Source organism: Herpailurus yagouaroundi, unplaced genomic scaffold (genome assembly GCF_014898765.1).
Source record: "Herpailurus yagouaroundi ecotype Mexico unplaced genomic scaffold, PumYag 180, whole genome shotgun sequence".
Lineage (NCBI taxonomy): Eukaryota > Metazoa > Chordata > Mammalia > Carnivora > Felidae > Herpailurus > Herpailurus yagouaroundi.
The window spans coordinates 23721131-23746929 of record NW_024412411.1 but is presented as its reverse complement, the minus strand read 5'-3'; the positions used below and the strand labels follow the sequence as shown (position 1 = coordinate 23746929).

Below are 25799 nucleotides of genomic sequence, written 5' to 3'. Positions count from 1 at the left end.
TTATTCATTTTTGTGTGTCCTAATTTAAATATTACGATTTTAAGCATGGAATGTCAAACATAGGTGTTTAATCATTTAGGAGTGAGTAGGAGAGGGTAGAGAAGTCTCCTCTGGATTGTATTATTCCTTGGATTCAGAGGGTTTAATAGGCATGAGTAACCAATATATGCATCTCCTTTCTTAACAGAATTGCATTCACAGATGACTGCAAGTGAGCAGTTTTTCAAGTAGGACTCTGTTAGCAGGTCGTGTGTTAGCAAAAGGAATAATAACTTTGGCTGATGATAGGCTCCTGGTTACCAGGAGCTTAATTTTCTTGAGCTGAGCCAGGATGCTCAGCAAGGTCAAAAATAAAATTTTATACGATACAGATGTCCTCTGCTACTGGTATTGAATAATATTCTTCCATTACCACCAAAGGCAGTACCTAAAAATATAAGCCCCTGGGATAAGCTTTGCTTTTCAAGTGGTGGACAGTTATTCTACTAGTAAATTAATATTGTTGTTGTGATTATTAATACTAATATAAATAATAAGTATAGATAATAACATTTCTGAGTGCTAAATCCTTTAATATGCATTTTCTCATATCATCATCATAATTGGATAAAATAAACAGTGTTAACTGTTTCCATTTTACAGATGAGAAAACTGAAGATTAGGGAGAGCAGTTTGACATTTGGACCCAAGTCTTTTTAATGTTAGGGTCTTCGTAAAGAACTGATCATACCCGAAGATCTAGTGTACAAGGTCCAGGCCACAACCTGGTGGTTAGAGGACAGTCCCGAGGCAAGTTGATGGGTGGTAGAGTGATTGGCTGCACCACCGAGAAGGAAAAGGATAACGTGTACACAGTAATTAGTACGTTCAGAGTGTCCATATTTGGAGAGAATTTTCTCTAGCTTCGAATGTTGTTTTCTTCTGACAGAAAATTGGATGATTTTTTTTTCTTTGCTTAATGATTAAGAGGATAGTGTCATTAGAACAATACTACATTTTGAACGTCAGATAAATTATGAAGCAGGTAGACATGGTACCAGAACCTCCTCTTGCCATTCCCTACCCCGCAGGCTTTATAGAATAATTTAGAATACTTTACTGTAGGGTTCCTTAAATATCTGAATTCCCCTAAGTTCCTTTGTGTGTTTGTTTACAGTTAATGTGTTAAGAGCCATTGACATTTGAAGATCATCAGAAGTGAAGATAAAACATCTCAAAAATTATAATGTAAGTGAATGGGAAAATGGAATTAAAAATGGACAAAAGTTAATATTGCCAACAATATTTCTGGAATCCATATACTTTTGCCCCAAATGAAATTTATGCATTTGAGTAACCAGTAACTTCAAACTTGAGTCCCAGTTCCAAGTCCCAGTCCTTAAAATTCTGTGTTGGAGTAAACAGTTGCTACGTTTTAGTCACCAGTAATTTTCCATTAAAATTCTTTGGGCTTCCGCATAATGTTTTTTCCCTTTTTCTCTTTAGTAGTTTGCAGTTTGACAGTGGCTCCTGCTATATTTAAAATTATATGTGTGTACAGACTGAGGTTTTTGCTCTTCAGCTGGTGATGTATGTTCTACCCAATTTTAATTTTACTACCATTTTGTATGTTTCTTAGCCAAAAATATGACAGCTAGTCTCTTCCCTTCCTTTCTTCCTCTTTATAAATATTTATTTATCATCTACTGTGGCCTGCACATTATGCTAGATCCAGAATTCCTAAGACCTTGGTGCTTACATGAGTTGTGTCATTTTTTTATACAGTTAGGGACTTTAGAGATCATGTGATGTGACTAGGACTTGTGATGACCTCAAGTGTGGCTGAGGACCACCTGCATATTTCAGTCACCTGTGTTGCTTGGTGGACATTTAACTTCCTAGCTTCCAGTGCAGACATTCTGAATCAAGGGGAGTGGGCCCAAGAATCTGCACTTAAAGTGAGGACCTTCAATCCAGATACTTTCTAGAATCTATAAGTTTGTAGATGCAGGAACAGACCTAGAGAAGTTTAATAATTTACCCAAAGGTACAATATGTGCTAGAAGGCCAGAGAAGATTGGTGTCGTTTCAAGTCCTTTAAAGTCACAGAGCTAATTAGTGTTAGAAGTGTTCTGACTCCCAGTTCTAGACTTCATTAAATCATGTAGTGACTTTTGTTGGGCCAGGCAACTTCACTGTGTATATATAAAATCATAACTAATCTATCACTGGTATTGAAAAATTAACTAAATGCACATATGGGTTTTGTGTATGAAAAACATGGACTTTTTTTTCATCAGATATGTGACTGGTTCTGATTTTGAAATCGTTAGATGGAAAAAGACCTTAGTAGTCCAAGTAGATCCCCCCACCCCCACTCTGGCCATGGTACTATTCCTACTTGGCCTTTAAGTTTTATGCTTCTGAGGAGGGATTTGATTTAATTTTTGCATCATGGTAACTAGCATAGTGCTTTGCAGATAGTAGGTGCTTGCTAAACTATAGTATGAACAGTTTACTGTTAAAACTTTGTCCCCCCACTTTGGATTCTGTTATATACTATTAGGAGTGGTTTTATTTTCTTGATATTTTATTCTGTTATTTTTTATTTTGGCGGGGTGGGGGGAGAAAAATGGGGGGGGAGAGAGAGAGAGAGAGAGAGAGAGAGAGAGAAGATCTTAAGTGGACTTCTTGCTCAGCGTGGAGCCCAGTGGGGGGCTCGATCCCTCAACCCTGGGGTCATGACCTGAGCCAAAATCAAGAGTCACTGACTGAGCCACCCATGCGCCCCATGAATCTGATATTTTACATACCAAGCCAGAGACCTTAAACAATTGGTTATTTTATATTTTTAGTATTGAATTATTATAGCTGATAGTCACAGTATCTCTGAGGGATTGAAATAGTCTAAATTATTTTCTGAATTATAGAAGTTTGACTTAGTTTTAGTATTGTGTATATTTTGTGTTGCATATGGTATACTGATAGTTACTGAATTATAATCTTACATTAGGAAATGTAGTTTTCCAATTTTTGGGAAACATTCTGTAATTCTCAAATTTGTTAGTAAGTTTAACTATAAAATGCCATTTTCCAATTTTCTGAATATTTTGGAACATGTTTTAATTGTAAGATGTAAGAAGAGCAATATTTAAAAATAACTTTTTCATTTCTAATAAGTTTAAGTAATGTAAATTTTCTTTCCATTGAATTTTTTTCCTCTGTTTTAACCACAGACCCCAATAAATACGATATAGCTGTAAAAGAGAACTTTATCCACTGTGTAATCTAACTTTTTCATTTTTTTATGCTAGGACACTAAAGCTAAGGGATTTGCCTAAGAGTGGAAATTTTATGAATGTTGCCATATATTTGTGAACAAACAGAATAATATTTATGGTATTTCTATGATGACATGTGTGAAAAGCTTTTAAAAAAGTGTCACACAAGTAGAATGTATTATGATTACTGCTATGATGATAATATGTCTAAGTTCCCTCATGACTTGTTTAATTTAAAGTCAGAAAAAGAAACTGGTCAGATTTTACTGAATTTCTTTTTACTTTGCAGGTTCCCTAAATTTCTCTTTCACTGTGTGTAATCTAATCCAGATTGTCACCTTATAAAATTACACAAAATACTCAGGATGATATTTATTGGAAGAGTTCTGTCGGCCATTTTCCATGGGAAACTGATGAATGCCCAGTTTTATCCCTCAGTGTAATCAAAGTAGCTAATAGTAATAATAACACATTTTGGTGTAGTTTTTGTGGTTACAAAGCTCTTTGACCTACATCATCTCCATTGTTTCTCATAACAGCCTTGTGAGGTAGATCTTTGATAGATGAGTTACTGAAGCTCAGAGAAGTGATGTGATTGTCACAGTCTCCTGTGCATAAGAGATGGAGTTAGAACTTAAACTTTGACTCCAAATGCCATTGTTTCCACTTCCCAGCTTAAATCTTAACATGGAACCCCTGAAGTTTCATGGGGTATACATCTTGCTATTTAAAAGAAATTCTGAGTATTGGAAAATCGATGACAGTTTCATCTTGTCCAGCCAACCTGATTATTCAGTGCATACTTCTCTTTAAAAGTCTGACATGTTGCTACTTTTAAAATACTTAATAAGAGTTGCAGGTATCTTTTGGATCAAAGACTCATTCTCAGCATGGCTACCAGTGTGTGCTGCTTAAAATTATTTGAGTGTTTAAATGTTTTTTTTTAATACTTTTTTTTTTTTTAACGTTTATTTACTATTGAGAGACACAGAGCATGAGCAGGGGAGGGGTAGAGAGAGGGGGAGATACAGAATCTGAAGCAGGCTCCAGGCTTTGAGCTGTCAGCACAGAGCCCGACACGGGGCTCAAACTCACAAACCGCGAGATCATGACCTGAGCCGAAGTTGGTCGCCTAACCAACTGAGCCACCCAGGAGCCCCTAAAATTATTTGAGTGTTTAAATGTTTGAAACAGTAGTATGTTGAACTATACTCATACTCAACAGTAGTATGTTGAACTAAGCTCAAAAAATAAACTTTGATATGATACAACACAGTGTACTGAAATGTCTTGATTCCTTCTTAGTCCTTGGCTCTTTAGTTCTGATTCTACTTCTTGACTGTGACTCTGGATGGGTCACTTGATTTCTGTGAGCCTGATTCCCTTATCTGGAGAAAGGGTAAAATGGTATCTGCTGTCCTACCTTTTATAGGGCTGCTTTGAGGCCTAAATATGAGGATTGATGATGCTGACAATAAGAAAAAATCAGCTAACTGCTGTGTAATGCATATCATCTGGTAGGCACAGTTTTAAGTATAGTTGGTTAAGCATCTGACTCTTGATCTCAGCTCAGGTCTTGATCTCAGGGTCTAGAGTTCAAGCCCCGTGTTGGGCTCCACACTGGGCATGGAGCCTACTTTAAAAAAAAGTATTTTATATATGTTCATTTAGTTCTCATAACAGTCCTGCAAGGTATAAGAATTGTTACTATTGCCACTTTGTAGATGCAAAATCTGAGGCACAGAGAGGTGAAGTAACTTCCTCAGGGTCATACAGGGTGACTGAACCAGAATTTAGTACCAGGCAGTGTAGCCCTAGAGTTGGTAGTATGTGTGGAAGATAGTGTGCTTTGACCCTTGTAAAGGGCTGTGCTAATGTTAAACATTAATACTTTAAAAAATTGTTTAAAAAGAGAGATGTGTTCCTCATCCTTGTTATACAGATAGAGAAAAAAGACAAAAACAAGCAAGAAAAAAGTCTTTATGATTTATGATTTTTAACAATTAACTGAGCTCACAAATTTGGAAGAATATTAGAAATTATGGAGAGATAAATGACTGAATGAGGCTAATACATTTGATTTTTAATTTAACCTTTCCAGGCTAGAATGAGAAAGAGACATTGAGTGCTTTTCTTTTCCTACTGAATGTTTTAACTTAATGACTGGAAAACAAAGTGAAATACCTGTGTTATTTTCTGGGATTTTGACGTTTGTGCAGAAAAGTTTTATCTCATTACACTGCCAGGGAGTGACTAGTTAATAGTAATAATTAGTTTTGCTTTGTCTAGGATTACACAAAAAAAGGCAAACCTTTAGATAGTCTGAAGAATGAATATGTGACTTTATGGTTTTAATGATGAATTCAGATTTGCATGATGGGGTGAGAAAATCGTATGTGAGGTCATTTGTGAAGGAATGAATTCCCTATATGTTTTTCTGTTTGTCCAGCTCAAAGTGTTTTTGAGAAAGCATTTATTGCGTAATAGGTCACCTGCCTTTTTTTAGTGTTTCTGACCTTGTATTTCAATTGGGAATGGACGTATTTGTTTCTAAAAGGAAATGCAGTTTCAGAGTCGTGCACTTTGAGTTCTAATGATGTGACCAATTTTCAGTTTAGTACGACATTTTCTCAGCTACACTTAACTATAAATAACTTCCCCTTTAGGCTACTTATGAATCCGTATAAGTTTTAATTTTAGCTCTTGTCTTCAGAGTTTGAGTCAGATTTAGAAGTTCTGAGAAATTCTTTTAAGGGGCTGCTGAGGGTTTTGGGATTGGCACTGGGACTCAAGGTGCCTCTTACACCATTTTTACCCCATTCTCTGGATACACGCTAGTATTGGCTAGAATATTTTGGTTTTTACTTGTCCATTTATTTATATTTCCAGATAAGTGCTTTGAAGAAACACTACTCTGCAGAAAAAAAAGTACGTAAGGCATTTCCTTTATAGCCTGGTTTTGCACACTTGCTGGGGCATTACCACATAATATGTCCTGACTTTTGGGAAATATAGTTGACAGACCTGAAAACAAAATAATGAAATTAAAATGTCCCCAAGGTCACGTGTACCTTAGAACCTTGGGATTTTCCAGACAGAGCGCCAACATGCGCCAGCTGTCCCAGAGCTCAAATCCCCTTTGTTTCTCGGAAGAATACAAAATGTATTCTCTCATCTGTATCCATCAGATGCCATGATGAGAAGATCATTTATGCTGTATCTTTTTATAGTATAGATCAGTTAAGAAATTTAGGGTTCTGGTGTAGCATTTCAAAAAATAATTATAAGCTATAAATTAATTTGGTTTTGGTAGTTGTTTTTCTATTTTCGGGATCCTGCAAATATTCTGACAATAAGTCTTTTGTGTGCCAATGTTTTATACACACTGCAGGCTTTTTATTATTTTTTTTTAATAAAATTTTGAACAGAATGACTGATAGAACATGAACAGTGCTTATGACACTATGGTCCATTGTGTAAGCGCTGAAAGCAAATTTGCATTCCTTGAAAAGCTTGTTCACAGGCAGAATATAGAACACATTCTTTAATGTTCTTGGGCAAACATGTTATGCGTGTGCTCAGGACATTAGTTTCAAGAGAATACTTTTTAAAAAGGACCTTTTCTTTCCATGGACTACTGAAGAAAAGTTAAATTGGCAGTAGGAGGGAGTGAAGCGATTTAAATAAGGCAAGTGGTTTAGATTTTATTGTAATGACTATGGTCAGTAGTACCTGGAAGCAAAAGACATGCAACCTCTCCCAGATCCCCTGGAGGTGTTTGTTTACTAAGATACACGAAAAGATAGGTGAGTTGTTTTCAGGCTGGTTTGAATGAAGGGTATATATCATGCTGCTATGTTTATCTGTACCTTTAATTTTCAGACATACTTTTTTACATTCGGTAGAAATGTTTTTATTGGATTTTGAAATATTAGATCAGGAGAAATAAGAGTACTATAAATACACTTATGGCGTCTGTTAGTGCTTGGGTTTTATATTTCTGTTCACTATTGCGAAATACCTCCAAGTGTACTATGAATGACAATGAAGTAATGATAATTCCATTAATAGTCCAGCAAACCAGTAAAGCCAGAGAGGTTCAATATTTTGCTGATGGTTACACTGAAAGATTCAGGTGACAGAATTGGTTTTGTGAGTGAAGCTTTGGTCAGTCTTCTGTTTGTGTCAGAAGTTAACGTAAGATGTGTGTGTATGTGTATGGGTATGTAATATATGTATAAATATATAACATAGAAAAATATAAATATATTATTTATAGATAAATAAACGAAAAACATAAATATAGTATATATTTATACGTATATAAAAAACAACTTCATCCTGATATTTGTTCTTTGTTTTAAGTGATTCATCAAACTCTTTTTAAGTTTAAAAGTTAGTACATGCAGTTATCTTCATCAAATGAGGACATTTTACAGTATAGACCTAAGTGTAAAGTACTTTTGCGGCCAAATGCTTTGCTTCATCTTAATTTAATTAATCGATTCCTTCTTAAAAGGAGACCCTTATTTCTGATCTCATTCTGTTTTCCCTTCTGAAGAAGATACTCTTATATTTCCACAGGGCTATTTGTTGAATATTTTCTATCACTGCCCGTTATTTAGCACTAATAACTTTCAATAGGCCATGTTTTTGATCCTTATTATAGTCTTACACGGTATTGTTAACTTATAAAGAACAAACAGAGGCAGATGTAAGTAACTTGCCTGAATTGTTATTTGCTAAGTGGTGAAATCAAGTCTCTGTGACCCTAAAGCTTATGTTTTCAGCCACTAAGCACTTCTACATCTTGTTCTGTGCTTTGTGTTCTCTTCTGTTTCAGTTGTGTCCTGTATATTCCTTCATTGCTATACAGTACTATTATGAGACACTTTCATATCTGGCACCTTCATTAGGTTGTAAGTCCCTTGAAGAAAATGAATCTATTTTCAACTTTATCCCTAGTATGTAATCCATTGCTGATGTTAGTAAATGTCTGTGGAAGAGATAGATGGGAGGGCATGATAAGGGAGATTCAGGAAGTTCCTTCTCCCCAAATGGAGGGGAAGCGTGGGAAGAGCAGGGGGGCAGATAGCTAAGAGGCCTTTAGCTAGAGGTAGGCTTTCTTAGTTTCCATCCTTCCAAGGAGCTGAACGGTACTTTGAGGCATGGGAATATTCGGAGGTGATAGGTGAACCCTGCTCTCTGGAGGCAGATTTCTCTGCCTTTGCAGCATTAACGGTGGTGCTTGTAAGCCTAGTAGTATTGAGGCAAGAAGTACTTCTGTAGTTGGTACCCCAATTTGTTTGAACATAATTTTCTTAATTTGCAACTTTTTAGCTTGATTAATTCTCAGGAATGATTATAATTTAAAAAAATCTCCTAACTGAAACAAAAAAATAGAAAAATGGAGAGGATTTTATCTTATTTATGGTATGCTTTTGAAAAGCACACAGAGAGTAATTCCTGTCCCCTACCAATAATTAGTTTGTATAAGTGCTCGCCTAAATGCTATACTTTGAAATGGCAGAACTTTTGATACCAAAAGGGTGGAGCATTGTTCTTAGGAGTAGTGTAGCAAAGGAAAAAGACATTCTGTTATAACAACAGCAGACCAGCAAATGTGTGGGAATGACTAAGAGTCAGATGATGGGATTTCTGTTTTGATCTTGTGGTGGAAGGAAAACTGTGTCACTCTGGCTAAGATAGTGGCAGAGCTATTAAAAAACAGAGTTTGACTACAGCTGTTCTCTATTGTGCCTCCCTTACTGTAGACCTAAGTTCTGTTCTTCCAGGGGTATGTGTATTATTTTGTGGAACTAGAAGTTAACATTTAAATAAGATCAACTTGCTTCTTTTTAATTAGGAATAAAGAGAATAATATAGCTTAGGGTGGGATGAGGAGTGGGTTAAAGAGCAGGGAATTCTGAGGAGAGGGATTTCCCATTTATAGAGCCCATGGCCCTGCAAATTTGGATAAATGCATTTGTGAATGTAAATTGCTTGCACGTTCATATAATCTTTACTCTTCCTAAGAGTTGAGAATGAATCAGAATTTAATACATTAGACTATAATTATAGATTTTTTTTAAGTTTATTTATTTTGAGTGAGAGAGAGAGAGAATGCGTGTGTGCGCACACAAGTGCTTGTACTTGTGTGAGTGGGGGAGGGACAGAGAGAGAGAGGGAGAGAGAATCCTAAGTGGCTCCACAGTCAGCGCAGAGCCCAATGTGGGGCTCCAACTCACGAACCGTGAGATCATGACCTGAGCCGAAATCAAGAGTTTGACACTCAACTGACTGAGCCACCCATGTACCCCTAAAGAGTTCTGATTTTTATTTGGGAAATTTTCTTGGATTAAGCATTTACTGAGTTTGTGCATTTTACCAAAGTAGAACACATACACTGGCTTGAAAACATTAGCAAAGAACCAGTAAGAAACAGCTGTGAATTAAGGGTGAATGTGCTGAAGGGGACATATATCCGGGAGGAATGCTGTTAATCTGGAAAGTCGTCCTGGAAAGATGCCTTGTTTCTTAGACAGCCCCATATATATTTGTTTTTTGCTTTAAACTTAAATCTTAAACATTTTAACAGTGACTTCATTTTCTACATTTTAGCATGTTATCAGTTGCAGGACATTCCTGCCCTCTGCCTTTTTTTTTTTTTTTTTTTTTTGTATTTTGAAGCAGTAGGATTTACCTATAAAAGAATCTTACAATTCAGGGGTGCCTGGGTGGCTCAGTTGGTTAGCTGTCCTACTCTTGATCTTGGTTCAGGTGTTGATCTTGGGGTCATGAATTCAAGCCCTGTGCCGGGCCATGCAGGGTGTGAAGCCTACTTAAAAAAAATTAAAAAAAAAAAAAAAAATTTTTTTTCAAAAAGAATCTTAAAATTCAGATAACATTTTCAGTTATTTTTTTAATAACTATTCAGTGAGATAACGAGCAAGTATTTTTTATCTCTACTCATAATATGAAGTTGAGGCTCTAAAGCCTAACCGACTTTCCATAATTTATGAGACCTATTTCTCTTCTTGTAGTTTAAACTCACATGTCTGGTTGGAGTGGGAGAGTAGCTTATCTATGTGTTAGCATTTGCCAAAGCATCCCTTGCTTTATATTGTGAAGATGCTTTTTAGTATGGTAACGTAATCGACTATAAAACACTTAACTATAGATCTCCTTTTTTGGTTGTGAAATTGTACATGGCAGTTGTGGTGAAAACAGAAAGGATCTGTGTTTCCAACAATGATTTAATAATTGGAACAGGTTGCTACAAGGGAAATATAAAATTTTCTTCTGTAGAGGTTATTTTTGTTTGCTCATCTTGTTTTAAATGAATTGTATTAAGTTTCCTCAGGAGAGACTATTTGATTGTTGACAGTTTAGTTCCTTGGTTCTTTTAAAAAAATTTTTTTTTAATGTTTATTTTTGAGAGAGAGAAAGGGAGAGAGAGCAAGCAGGGGAGAGACAGAGAGGGAGACACAGAATCTGAGGCAGGCTCCAGGCTCTGAGCTGTCAACACAGAGCCCAACGCGGGGCTCGAACTCATGAACTACGAGATCATGACCTGAATCGAAGTTGGATGCTTAACCAACTGAGCCACCCAGGCACCCCAGTTCCTTGGTTCTTTATGGACCAAATTATTAGAGTCTCATTTGTTTGGCTCCGTCAGTCCTGTGTTTAACCTTATTCTGATAAACTAGGGTTCTCTGATGGCAGTGGGAGGTGTGCTATTCCAGGCTCCATTAGGTAGAAATAGTTTAAATTGTTTTGGTGTTTCTGTTTGTCAAGTAATGTGCTAAACTCTTTGCACACATGATTTTATTTAATCTTTATAGATAGGTGGAGTCTTCCTGGCAGTCAGTAATTATTAACTAAGTGAAGGAGATATAAAATAAATAAGTAAAACAAAAACTATGTCAGATGATAATAAGCACTCTAGGAAAAATGAAGCAGGGAAGGGAGTAGAGAATGAGTGGGTGGGTTTAGAGTAGTTTGCAATTTTAAATACAGTGGTCGGGGAAGATCTTACTAAGAAGGCAATGTTTGAGCAAAGAAGCTGAAGGAGAAAATGGGAAATATGGGAGAATAAAGTTAGAGATAAGTGAAGGAATAAAGGTCTTCAAGTAGGAAGTTGCCTAGTGTGTTTGAGGAACAGAAAGGAGTCAGTTATAGGCCAAGGGAGCAAAAGGAAGAATGGTAGATCAGGGAGGTTAGGATGGGAATGGATTGTCAAAGGCCTCATAGGCCATTTTGGAGACTTGGGCTTTTATTCTGAGTGAGATGGGAAGATAGTGGAAGGTTTTTTTGCAGAGGAATGACAATATCTGATGTTTCAAAAAGTCTCACTCTAGCTACTGTTTTAAGAACAGACTGGGGGGGGGGGAGATGCGAGAGTGATCTGGCTGCAACATCTGTCACCCCATTGATTTCTGGGGTTGACTTGGCCGATCTGGCTGCCTAGTCAGGTGTCCTCCTCCTCCCTCACTGGTCCATGTGCATCCATCCCAAAGCTGTTTTCTTAGTTGAAGAGGACGCCCTTCCCTGATAGAGGAGGAGCATTCTTCTTAGGTCAAGGGTATCCGAGTAGCTGCGCTCCCCCACTAGAACCTCTAAACAACTCTCAGCATCCGTTTGTAGGAGAACTTAGGGTAGTCGAATTTCCAGGACTCCAGATACCCCCAGATGAGGTGCTGCATGAGACAGTTTGCCTTTCTTAAAAACAAAAACAAAAAACAGACTGGGATGCAGAAGCAAGGACACTGGTTTATCGGCAGTTAGAAGCATCCAAAGGAGAGAGATGTAGAAGAGGTAGAAGTGATTGGATACGGGTACTGGACATGTTTTGAAGGTGCAGCCAACAGAATTTCCTGAGTGTTTGAACATGTAGTTTAATGGAAGTCTCAAAGATGACTCCAGGGTTTTTGGCCCAAGAAAGTATAGAAGGCTGGATTACCATTTACTAAGATATTAGAGCTGGTTTCAGGAAGAAGGGTAGGAGCTAGGTTTGGGGCATCTTAGGTATCCACCTGAAGGTGTTAAATAACTAGGTTATTGGAATCTGGAATTCAAGAGAGAAATCTGGGATAGCACTAAAAATTTGGGTTCATCAACTCATTGCTGTTAAAGCTGTGAGACTAGGTGAGATTATTAAGGAGGGGAGGTGTTGTCAAGGACTAAGAGTTCAGGGGTACTCCAATGTTAAGAGGTTAAGGTGAGAAAGAAACATTATAGGAGATCTGTGAGAAAGAGTAGCTAGTAGCTAGTAGGGTAGCCATGAGTTTTGGAAGCTGAGTGTTGAAAGTATTTCAAGGAGGAAAGACCAGTTATCTCAACTGCTGCTGATAGATGAGTACTAAGTATTGACAACTGAGTTTAATGGAGTGGATGTTGTTGATGACCTTGACAAAAGCATTTTGGCTGGCCTGATGGAAGTGGGTTCTGAGAGAATGAGAGGTGAGGGATTGGAGGCAGTGAGTATAGACATCTTCTTCAAGGAGTTTGGCTAGAAAGAAGCTTAGAGGAATGAAGTGGTATCTGGAGAGGTTGACAGAACCTCTGTCACAGTGCAGAGCCCGACGTGGGGCTCGAACTCACAAACAGTGAGATCATGACCTGAGTCAAAATCAAGGGTTGGATGCTTAACCCATTGAAACCCAGGTGCCCTGAATGCTTGGGGTTTTTAAACACAGACAGGAAGAATAGTCTGAAAGTGGCAGTGAGGAACAGGGCCCGATTTGCAGGGCCAGTGGTGGGAGGAGGGGTATAGGAGAGAAAATGAAGACTTAATTTTCCATTTGAAAGAGCTATGGGGAGAGCAGTGTTCTTGGGAAAACCAGGCTTCAGTTAAGAGTGGCAGGTGAAGAGACCATTTAAGAGAGAGAGAGAGTAGAAGAAAAATTGCTGATGTTTGACCTTGAAAATCCAAAGTACAGGAGTTAGGGGTGAATGGAAGATGAGATCAGAAGAGAGGTTTGGGGTCTGGCCGTTCTGACTTCTTGTGGGAACTGTCGAAAGCGGAGATGAAGGATATGATGAAGTTAGTCCTTACAGTTTTTAAGATGGGGATGTGGTGAGACTGAGTATTGAAGGGGGTGGGAAAGGTAAGGTCCTGCATGGACCACCCACAGTTCTGGTTGTTTCCTCTTCACTTTGCTGATAGTGGGGGTAAGGCCAAGGGAGAGATGGAAGCACAGTCTTACTCCTCTAGAGCATTTAGATTTCTGATGCCCTTTCTTAACTCCTGCAGATGGAAGCTAGTTGCTGGGGGAGAGTGGGTGGTGTCACTTGGAACCCAAGGAGCTGAATTAATGACCAATTTGTCATCTCTGTTTTGCATATAAAGAAACTAAGACTTAGAGAGCATCCTGCCCAAGGCCACATGGCCACTGGGTAGTGGAGTGAAAGGAAATGACGCACTCTTACACAGTAAAATAGATGACGGGTCAAGGAGCGGTAACATTCTGTGCGATAACACCACATTGTCATTGGAGCCTTATCTTCATTTACTTTCAGATCCTGCAGTATCACTTGGCTTTATACTGGATTCTAAAGGAGGGATCTAATTAACAGTCTAGTCTTCTCATATAGAATGTGTTCCCTGTGTTTGTTGTCCAAAAACTTAAAGCACTTATGGGAAACAGGCCGAAAGGTACTGTTTTGGGGTAGTCTTTTCTTAACCTACTTCTAAATCCAATTCAGCTTTATCTTCCTCAGGAAGGATTCTTTGATTGTTCTTTTTCTTTTTTTTTTTTTTTTTTTCAAGATCTCATCTCGTCTTGCCTATTATTTTTTTTTAATGTTTATTTATTTATTATTTATTTATTTTTTTCAACGTTTATTTATTTTTGGGACAGAGAGAGACAGAGCATGAACGGGGTAGGGGCAGAGAGAGAGGGAGACACAGAATCGGAAACAGGCTCCAGGCTCTGAGCCATCAGCCCAGAGCCTGACGCGGGGCTTGAACTCACGGACCGCGAGATCGTGACCTGGCTGAAGTCGGACGCTTAACCGACTGCGCCACCCAGGCGCCCCAGATGTTTATTTATTTTTGAGAGAGAGAGAGTGCGCGAGCAAGTTGGGGAGGGGCAGAGAGAGAGGGAGACACAGAATCTGAGGCAGGCTCTAGGCTCCGACCTGTCAGCAGAGAGCCCCCATGTGGGCTTGAACCCACAGACCGTGAGATCATGACCTGAGCTGAAGTCGGATGCTCAACCAGCTGAGCCACCCAGGCACCCCAGTTCTTTGATTGTTCTTAACTGACCTTCATCCTTATACAGGGAGCTTATGTAGAAGAAATGCTGGCGTGTCTGTGTGTGTGCTGCACGCATGCGTGTGTATGCATGTGTGTGTGCTCTATCTCCCCTGTCAGATAATAAGCACCGTGAAGGTATTTCTTCTTTTGGTTCTGTACTCTTGTCAGAAGCGATGTGATTTAGTCAGGGGAATCTGATTCTGTAGTTGGCTCTGCCACTAATTTGATATGATATTTCAGACCATTCCCTTCACTTTTCTGGGCTCTGCTTTATCTATATAAATGAGAGGAGTTTCACTAGAAAGATCTCAGGGTCTTTGAAAGTTATAACATCCTATAATTCACTGGCCGACCATCAGAATAGTTGGTTAACTGATGCGTATAAGCGTTTGAAAAAAAGAATTTGAAAAATACGGTGTAATTCTAGTTACCTACTACACAGCTTAATGTCATTGTAAGGTGTGGGCAGTCACCAAGCAGGATCAGAGTGAGAAATAGGGCTGAAGAGAGGGTAGGCCAGATGGTACCAGTAGCAAGTATTTGTGGATGCGGGGCTGAGAAGACTAAAGATATGTTCGAAAATCTTTTGCACAGAGGTGATAACTGGAGCTGTGGGAGTCTGTATTTCTGAGAGATTGAGTACAGAGCACAGAGCCAAGGTTAGAACTTTCAAGAGAATCTGTATTGAGAGGGCAACTGGAAGAAAAGAGCAGAAAAAAACAGTGTAAAGAAGGGCAGTAGGGGTGCCTAGGTGGCTCAGTTGGTTGGGCGGCTGACTACGGCTCAGGTCATGGTCTCGCGGTCCGTGAGTTCGAGCCCCACGTCGGGCTCTCTGCTGACAGCTCAGAGCCTGGAGCTTGCTTTGGATTGTGTGCCTCCCTCTCTCTCTGTCCCTTCCCTGCTTGGTCTCTGTCTCTGTCTCTATCTCTCTCTCTCAAAAATAATAAACATTAAAAAAAAAAAAAAAGAAGAAGGACAATAAATTTTAATGGCAATGGAAGTGTAGGGAGAAAAGCAACCCAACAGGGAGGCAGTGATAATACTATCTACCTCTGTGGAGAGGTTAAGGAGGGTAAGAACTGAGAGGAATGAGGTGCCCCTGCATTTGTTCCTCAGGGCATTAATGACATCCAGAGAGCGATATCAATTGAATAGTTGAAGGTAGACTTCAGTGTGTTATTAATGATTCTGACATAGATTCAGCAACTCACTATTGAGTTCCTGCTACCTTTCCAGTGTCGTGTAAAGCCTATGCATGCCTGTACACACACAGACACACACCTTCCAAAGGAGGAAAGACTGCCCTTAAACCTGAGAAGAGATATGTCATCATTCTTCTTTTTTTGAATGTTTATTTTTGAGAAAGAGAGAGAGAGAGAGAGAGGAGAGGAGAGGATCTGAAATGGGCCCTGCGTGGACAGCAGCCATCTCGATGTGGGGCTCGAACTCACAAGCTGTAAGACCATGACCCGAGCCAAAGTAGGACGCTCAACCAACTGAGCCACTCAGGTGCCTTGAGAAATGTCATCATCTAAGATAGGAAGAAAGAGTCAGTGTGGATATAGATAAATTTACTGAGAGAGGGACAAGAAGTTAAGACAGTTCATGCCTCATTATTTTAGTGTTTTCATTTATACTACATTATTGTCGCTAGAACATTGTATAGACCACGTTGACATAGTAATTGATTTAACATATTAATAAATCCATTGGATTTTACTCTTATTTTCCTTTACTGCTCTGTAGTATTATGTATACTGTTAACTATTGATTTTAAAACATTCTTCTTGGTTTTCACTAAACTCTTTGTTTTTTCCATCTACTTTTTTCTACAGTTCTACCTCCAGTCTCTATTCTGTGAAAATAAATGTAGTTCCATTCACTAAATCTCACATCTCTTTTTGCTGTGTATGCTGTTCCAAAGCTGCATGATTCAGTTTCATGGCTTTAGCTATCATGTAACTGTAACCTCTCCAGGGAATGTCAAAACTAGAAAAGTTTTGCGTTTCCACTTACTTGATGAACACATTCATGTGGATATTTTGTGAGAACCTCAGATTCAACAACATCAAAATCTATTGCATGTTTCCACATATCTCATTCAAACTTTTTCTCCTGTATTTCCTATTTTTGTTATTCTGTGGCCTATTTCAGTTGTCTATTAAGAGACCTAATTCAGTAGGCTATTAACTCAGTTCCTGTAGAATTTCCCCTCCATCGATATTCCATAAGCCAGCAAAATATATAACACTTCTACTCAGAAATGTTTAATGGCTTCCCCTGCCTCTAGAATGGATCTGAATTCTTGGTATCCAGGTTTCTTCACAGAACATAGTTCAGTCTTTCTCGCCTCCACCCCTGCCATGACCCACAAAGCCAGTCACGTTTGCTTCCCCAAATAATCCATGCTGTTCTCCCTCTCTCAGATGTTTTCACTCTTCCATTCTACCATTAAATCCTACTAACAGGCCAGTGTCCCTCAGGAATGACACATCTTTCAAGTCTGTCTCGCCTGTCCCATCACATTCAGTCTTTTCTTCCTTTTATATTCCTGTGGTATTTTTAAGCTACCCTTATAGCATTCATCACAATCAGGTCCCCAGATAGTTAAATAGGAGTTTGCCCTTCCCATGAGGCTGTCATTTGGGAGCACACCTAATATTGTTGTATCGTACATACTGTCACAGTTGTCACAGTGCACTCATGTAACAGAGTAAGTAGTAAACTGACACTGCCTGCCTGCTTGCCTGCCTGAATGGATTGAATGAATGGATGAATGAAGAAATGCATGACCAAGTAAAATGTGACATCTTTTGGCCTACTAGTGTATGAGGTGCTGCATGTTTTCCCTGAGGACGCCCTGGATGCCACCTCAGTCTTAAAAATTTCAAGACGAAACTTGTCAGTTCCCCAAACTACCTACTTTTCTTTTTTGCTGCTTCGGCACACTGGTTGCTCAGTCAGCAAGACTTGGGATCGGATTTTGATCCCTTTCTCATCATGTCGCGTTATTTGCCAAGTTCTATTGATTCTGTCTCCATGGTGTCCCTTGTATCCACTCCCGTTTCATTTTTACTGCTAAGTTAGGCTCTTAGTTCTTCTGACTTGGGGAGGTCTCCAAATAGATATTCCTGCCCTTGTCATCTGTTCTTTGACCTGTTCTTAAAATAATCTTCCTAAAACACAGAAACTTTCAGTAGCTTCTCACTGCTTTCAGAGCTAAGTATCTAAATATCTACTTATTTGTCATGACCTTCTACCATTTCAGGCTTTTCTCTGATTATGTGTTACAAGTATCCTATACTCCAAAGTGGTCTGTGTCTTACAGTAGCTGTAACATCCCCTCACTCCTTTTTTTTTTTTTTCCATGCTGTGTCTTTGCTTAGTGAAATTGTTGAGAAGGTGTTGAACCTCTTCCATATTTTGGCTAACCTCCAACACTGTCTCTTTCGTAAAGCCTTTCTCAAGCCTGTACATAAGAGCTGTACATGAGCTTTTCAATTTCCAGACCTCTAAGTGGTTTATTTTTCTCTTATACATTTTTCGTATTCTACATTGTGCTGTGTTTTGCGTGTGTGTGTGTGTGTGTGTGTGTGTGTGTGTGTGTGTGTATACTTGAATTAAGGATATTAGAGTGAAAACTCAGCAGAGGCAGAAATCCTGTGTTATTTACCTCTGTATCTCAAGGAGTTCCTAGAACGGTACTGCCTGGCATATAGTGGGTACTCAAGACTATTGATTACATTAAACTGAGATACGGGATAACTGAAACCATATGCTAGTGAAGGGAGATGACAATTTATAGTATCAGGACTGAGAAAAGACCCCCGCCCCTTTTTTATTTTTTACAATTGGGTCATTAGTAATTACAGAAAGAGCCATTTTATGGGATTCATTAGAGGCAGAAGCCAGATTGCTAGGGATTAAGGAGTGAGTGGGTACTGAGAAAATGGAGCCAGTGAGGATAGACACTTTGTTGTAATGTGGAAGGTGGCTAACCTCTTAAGAAATGGAATGTGATCTGCAGATTTGGAAAGAGAGTTGTGAAGGAAAACCACATGTGGTGTTTGAAGGAAAAATGAGTGTGCTGTCAGAAACATGAGTGCCAAAATTACTCCAAATCATACGTTTTCATTTTTCACCCTGGCGGAGGAGTGCTCCAAATGAGTCAGGCCTCTGAAGCTAATACCAAGTTGCAGTGTATGGAGGGCACAAGGTTAGAGTAAATGAGCACACGTAGCATAAGAAGGCTTGGAAACATAACCATGCTGGGCATTGGGAAGGGTGATGTTCTGAGTCAGTGGAGTTTATATTCCTGTGTTCCAGTTTAATGTGATGAACTTATTTAGAATAGTTACTGAGCCAGTCATATATATATATATATATATATATATATATATATATATATATATATATATTTATTTATTTATTTTAGGGAATCTCTTCCCTTAATTATCATACATATATGTTTTGAAATGTAAGATACTTAAAAAAGAATCATTACTTAGCTAAATTAGAATATTTTTCAAATGCATTTTAAAAGATAGATATAGTTCCTACAGTTTCATAGTTCCTATGAAAACAGTGAAAATATTTAAAGAAATTGTGGCTTAAATATCTTGATAGGCTGTCATTCTGTGTACCTGTAGGCGGGAGTGTTGAAGTTATACAGTGATAACTCACAGCTCCTGAAATAAGTGTAGCTGTTATATTTAGTTTTTGTTTCCCTAAAGGATATTTGCAAATATCCCCTTAAAAACTATGTTGTCAGAAATACAATATTGGAATATTTCTATTTAGTCCGAGTCTTAACTTCATATTTAAGACTAAGGCTGTGATTATAGAATTAGAAAACGTAAGTAGATACAAACACATAACACTTTTTGGACAATTTAATTTTTCAGCACTTATTTAGATATTATATCGCTATAACACAAGGTAGAATACTCCTTTTAGAAGCCATAGACTATGTTAGAGCTAAAAGGGATCATTAGGCCAGGGTTCTTAATCTTCAAGTCCCTGACATTGTAAGTAAATCCGAGAACAGCTTTCATGAGACTCTCAAAGACATCTAGGATCACCAAAAGACACCACTAAAATGGTCTAATTGTTACTTTTCACAGATAATAAACCAGAATGGGGAAATGGGGAAAAAGTCATTTGTCCAAGGATATTGCTTGGTTTTTTGGTTCCCTACTACTTTTTAAACCATCCCAATGGAAATAACACATAGTCCAAAACCAATTCCCAGCTGTTAAGGATTATTTGTTACTCACTTAAGACATAATCTCTTTAAAGAAATGTTTGTTCCAGTGTGCTAAGAAGTTTTTTTTTTTTTTAATTTTTTTTTTTCAACGTTTATTTATTTTTGGGACAGAGAGAGACAGAGCATGAACGGGGGAGGGGCAGAGAGAGAAGGAGACACAGAATCGGAAACAGGCTCCAGGCTCTGAGCCGTCAGCCCAGAGCCCGACGCGGGGCTCGAACTCACGGACCGCGAGATCGTGACCTGGCTGAAGTCGGACGCTTAACCGACTGCGCCACCCAGGCGCCCCAGAAGTTTTTAAATGTAAATGGAACACTATATATGGTGTATAAAACAATATACACACATTAACTCCAGAAGGATAATGAGATCGTTTACCTTCCTCTGTCCTTGTTCTGTCCCTCCCTCTCCCCCCACTCCTTTTACCAAGTTTCTTTTTCATTTTGTCTTGGATATGCTAGTCATGGCCTCTGATGAATCATCCAGTCTTTGATCATTCTCATTCATTTTTTCACTCACTAGTTGATTCAAGAAATATTTCCTGAATGCCTGCGCTATGCCAGGCACCATACTAGGTCCTAGGAATAGAATGGTGAGCAAAATTGACATGGCACCTTCCTTCCTTGAAGTATGTGTTCTTGGGGGACATAGATGTTAATCAAACATTTGTAAAGATACGTAAGAACAGGATTTTGTAGTTAGGAAGAACTAAAAACACGAAGTACTGAGAGAACAACAACTATTAAGGTGTCTGAGGCATCTGTTCAGATTTCCCTGAGGAGGTGATGTTTCAGTTGAGAGCTTAAGTCAGGAAGGAGTTTGGCATAACCATGCTCCCTGCAGAGGGGCCAGCATATTTAAGGATCTCCAAGAAGGCCAGTGTGATTGGGCTGAGGAGAGCAAGGGGAAAGAGAGATGCACAAGAGGAAGCTGGAGGAGGAGGTGGGGAGCAGATCATGTAATGACTTGAAGGCTGTTTGAGGTAGGAGGAAGGGGGAGGCCATTGGAGGATTTCAAGCAGGGGAATGGCCAGACTGGTTTTGACTTTCTGGCTCTTATGAATAATGCTGTTATGACCATTTGTGTACATTTATATGTATTCATGTGTTCTTCTTGGTGGACATACGTTTTTATTTTTCTTGGGAATATATTTAGGAGTGGAATTGCTGGGTCATTTGGAAATTCTGTGTCACCTTTTAAAGGACTGCCAGACTGTTTTCCAAAGTGGCTCTTTATCCCTTTACAGTTCTCCCAGCAGCGTAGGAGGGTTCCAGTTTCTCCTTATCTTTGCTAACATTTGTTATTGCCTGTTTGACTATAACCATCCTAGATGGTGTGGAGTGGCATCTTATTGTGAGCCCCTTGCTTTTTCTTAGCAAGGCTTTTAAGTCTGGCATTTAGGATTCTCAGTGATCTGGCACCAGGCTACCTATTTGCACTTTTATCCATTTAGTTTGAGTAGCTATTCAAAATCTGCCCTGTACTTTCCCAGACTCTTTTTAGAATTTTCTTGTCATATGTGCATATTCTTGTGATTTGCAAAGCCCTGATCTGTGCCTTGCAATGTTTAAAGGCCCAGTTTTCTGTCTTCTTCATTTTATCATTGAGCCATATGGAACTGTTGATATTTGACCATTTTACCTATAGAAGTAGCAATTTCAAATGGTTCATTTTAATGTATTTCGTGCTTTCCTCTAATCCTCAGATTACTACCATTTCCCCTGAGTTTTTTTTTTTTTCTCCTAGCCTTTGTTTTGCCTCTCATGGTATTGATGTGCTGATGTGGTATAGCTTCTCTTACAGGGCTGAGATCTCAAGGGCAGAGGCTATTCTATAGCCCAGTATTTTGTACATAGTAAAGGTTTGGTAATTGTTAACTGTCTTTACGAGGAATATGTGCACTATATAATGAATCAGTATAAACATAGTATGTCAGTATAAACGTTAGCTATAACTGAATGTGCAACATGCAAACATGTTGGGATGCCTGGACTTATTGGAAGGAACCAGTAAGAATCACTTCGGGACTGGCTTCTTAGGGGAAATGAACCCTTAACAGAAGTTTTAGGTAGTTAAAAGCCACAGTTGGTCAGAAGAGAAGACATTTGGAGAGGAGATTAAAAAATACTCACAGCGGAAAGTGGGAAGAGTCTAACTGCATGAGAATCGGGTTTGGGTAGCCAGAGTCAATGGAAGCATGAGCTAGAATTAGATATGGCAGAGACCTCTGACACTCTGAAAGCTGTGATGCTGAGATTTGATTTGATGAGGAGGCAGCTGGGGGCCAGTATAAGCACCTTTGTCATAATAAATGCAAGTGCTAAGGAAGTGTTGGAGAGATGCTTGAGGAAAATTCTTCTTGGAGGTTTGAATATAATAGAGATGAGACTAACATCCCTGAGTGATTGTAGGCATGAGCTGGTTCTGGCTTTTTCACCAAGTTTTATTGGCTAGAATTAGACATGAAGATGGGAAAAAGGGGCACCTGGGTGGCTCAGTCAGTTAAGCATCTGATTCTTGGTTTCAGCTCAGGTCATGACTTCACAGTTCCTGAGTTCAAGACCCGTGTTGGGCTCCACACTGGCAGTGTGGAGCCTGCTTGAGATTCTGTCTCTCCCCCTCTCTCTCTCTCTGTCCCTCCCCTGCTCTTGCTGTGCCTGTCTCTCTCAAAATAAATAAACCTTAAAAAATTTAAAAAAAGAAAATGGGAACTAAAAATTATATTCAGTGTGAAAGAAAGGAAAGGAAGAAGAATGGAAAATACAAACCGTTTCTTCTTGGAAATTAGTTTGTGCAATTGGAATAGCTGTTAAGTTGAGGTAAACAGTTTTGGGAAATGTAGTTAGTTCTCTGGAAAACAAAAATAGGCCAAATGAATGAATATTCAGCTTCTACTCTTGGTTTTCTCAGAGAAGCGTTCTTCTTCCTGTTACTATTTACATACTCTGGATCTGGACAACGCTGGCTCTGTCACTTATTAGCTGTGTGACTTTGGGCAAATTACTCAGCATATCTTTCTAGAGCACTTAAAGCTGTTTTTAAGAAACTGGTAGAAAAGCCCAGGGTCACGTATTTCTTATTTGATGCTGTCAGAATGATAACCTAGGCCAACTGTATTTCCATCTAATGATATTTCCATCTTACACCACTGCTTTTAAGACTGCTGCTTGTCAACAGTGTGGTAGCTGAGTTCAGATAAATACTGGGTTCCTAAGCTTACTAGTAGTTTTTTCTTTCTTTCTTTTTTTTTAAGATTCTAAAGCTATGATATTTTGAATTTTTTAAAGAAGTTTTCAAGTATACACAAAAGAGAGAGTTGTACAATAAGCCTCTGATTACCCATCACCCACATTGAAGAGCTGACCAAGAGTTTGTCATATTTGCTGTATCTTTTTCTTGTTTTCTCCTAAACTATTTTGAAGCAAATCATGTCTTCAGTGTGCGTATTTAAAAGGTATAAACATTTTTCCACATAAGCTCATAATGACACCTGAGAGTATTAGGAACGGTTCTTTTTCTCATGTAAGGCTCCTCCATACCACGTTCCCCCAGTTGTCTAAAAACTATCAATTTGTCATATAGATACAAAAGCCAGACATTACAAATGATTATAACCATGAAGCCTCTTAATTTACAGCAGTTTCCCTCGATTTAATTTTGCTGTCCTTGTCCATTTGCAGACTTTTTCTATAGACCATCTCTCTGTGGTTTATTTACACGTTTGTCTGTACCTGTGCTATCCAGTGCATTCACCATTAGCTACCTGTGGCCGTTGAGCACTTGAAATATGGCTAGTCTGAATTAAGATGTGTTGTGAGTGTAAAATCCACATCCGATAGTATGAAATAAAGAATGTAAAGTATCTCATTAATACCTTTTTATATTGACTACATGTTGAAATGGTGAAGATTATCATTGATGACATCATTAGGTCTCTTCCAGTGGGACTCTTCTGTCCATTTGAATACTTTTTAGAACTTCATATATTATTTTGTATAGAAGGAAAATACTTTTTTTGTTTTGTTTTAGAGAGAGAGAATGCACACAAGCACATGTGTGAATGGGGGAGGGCGAGAGAGTGAGAATCTTAAGCAGGCTCCTCGCCCAGTGTGGAGCTCGACCTTTGCTCAATCTCATGACTGACCATGACATCATGACCTCAGCTGAAATCGAGTTGGGCGCTTAACTGACTGAGCCACCCTGGGTGCCCCAGAAAAAAAAGTACTGTTAAATCAGAAATCTTCCACTTCAAAATCCAAGAGAAACTCCTTTGGTGACTTTCATCTTCTGTGACCATCAGTTCAGGGTTGCTTCCAAAATACAATATAAGCCAGGGCAGCTTAAATCACAGTAATTTATTTCTCTCAGTTCTGGTGGCTGGGAAGTCCAAGATCAAGTTGCTAGATGATTCAGTCCTGATGAGGGCCTTCTTTGACTGGCTTACAGGTGGCTGTCTTCTTGCTATGTCCTTGCACGGCCTTTCCTCCTTTCCTCAGTGCATTTATTGTTTGGGGATGGGGTGGGGGAGGGGAAAGACTGAGGCAGGTGAGGGATGCAAGCCTTCTCTCTTTCTCTTCTTATAAGGCCACCAATCTTAAGGGAATAGGACTCCACCATTATGATCTCATTTAAACTTAATTACCTCCTGAAAGCCCTATCTCCAATTACAGTCACACCAGGGGTTAGAACTTCAACATAAGAATTTGGGGTGGGGGCACCATTCAGTCCTGAGTGATGACAGGCTTCATTTTTAAATGGCATTCACAGTGTCAACGCGTGTGCTTCTATAGCGATGGTAATATTCATTTTTTAAAATACTTTAGCATAACAGTGTCCAAGAGAAATAATTTCTTATTTTGTCAATACGAGATCTTTAATGTTAGTTCCTGCTGTTTTACTCCCTTAGCAAATCTTTGGTTACAGTCACTGGGGGAATTTATATTCTCACTTGTAATATGTCACAGCTGGAATAGTATTAATGAGAGGTGACCCAGCAGCTTTGCTATTACGAATGTATTTATTCAACTAATCTGACTTGGGGGATAATACATGTTACATGTACAGTGATATTCCTTTGTCATAAATAATAATAACCAACACTTACATGTGCCAGATATTCTTTTTCAGACACTTTACATGTTTTATTGAGAGCAAGGAAGAGGAGAAACGATCTGTGCTAAAGAAAGAATCTTGGAATAGTATACAATAACAAAAGTATCTGAGAGGAGCTTGTAAGTGAGTAAATGCAATAAAGTATACAGGTCTTATGATCAAAATACATACAGTGTACAGTAAAGGGAGATGAATGGGGCAAAGTGGGCATGGAAGTGCATGGAGGCCATTGCAGGTAATGTCAGCAGGATTATGACATTGCTAGAGGTATGAAAGGTATGAAATTGCTAGAAAATACAGGGAATCTGCAAGTCATTCCCAATGACTTCAGATGAGTAAAAGCTATAGCTGGCTATATAGAACAAGGGCCAGATCATGGAAGACTTCAAGTGTTATGTTAAGGAGTTTGGGCTCGATTTGGGAGGGATTGAAGAATCACTGAAAATTTAAGTTGGGGAATGATACGATCAAATCTCCAGTTTTGAAAGGTCATTTTGGTATTCGTTTGGGATGATATATTGGGTGTGTAGGAGAAATGAGACAGGTGATTTGCTATAGTCCAGGTAAGAGATGTTGAATTAAAAGAGTAAAAATTAGGATGGAAAAACGGATGCATTTGAGATGATAGGGAGGTAGACTGTATATAACTTCGGATTGATTGGATGTGATGGGTTGCTGAGCACTGCTGAGCACTCATGTCCTAAGGGGCCCCAGTTTGAAGATTTCTTCTATTGGTAGCCAAGCTTTAGCACAGGCGAAGACAGATCATTATATTGATTCAAATTTAGGGATTAACAGAGCAGTGATGGCCAACGGATAGGATATAAGGTGCTGAATATTTGCCAAAGAGATTTTAAAATATTGCTATACATTTTAGGTTGGATAGGGAGGCAAGTGAGAG

General features: G+C 38.8%; 1 protein-coding gene across 3 annotated transcripts in view; it reads left to right on the top strand.

Moving 5' to 3' along the window:
• Positions 1–25799, top strand: part of MTMR2 (myotubularin related protein 2) — a 121724-nt gene that overhangs the window by 8495 nt on the left and 87430 nt on the right. The window contains exon 2 of one of the 3 annotated variants that reach the window (XM_040489686.1): positions 1157–1227. The exons of 1 other annotated variant lie outside the window; for it this stretch is intronic. The gene's annotated coding sequence lies outside the window, so the exon portion shown is untranslated. Of the gene's footprint in view, positions 1–1156; positions 1228–6774; positions 7067–25799 lie in introns of those variants that run through there. One more of the 3 variants, XM_040489687.1, reaches the window with a different exon arrangement.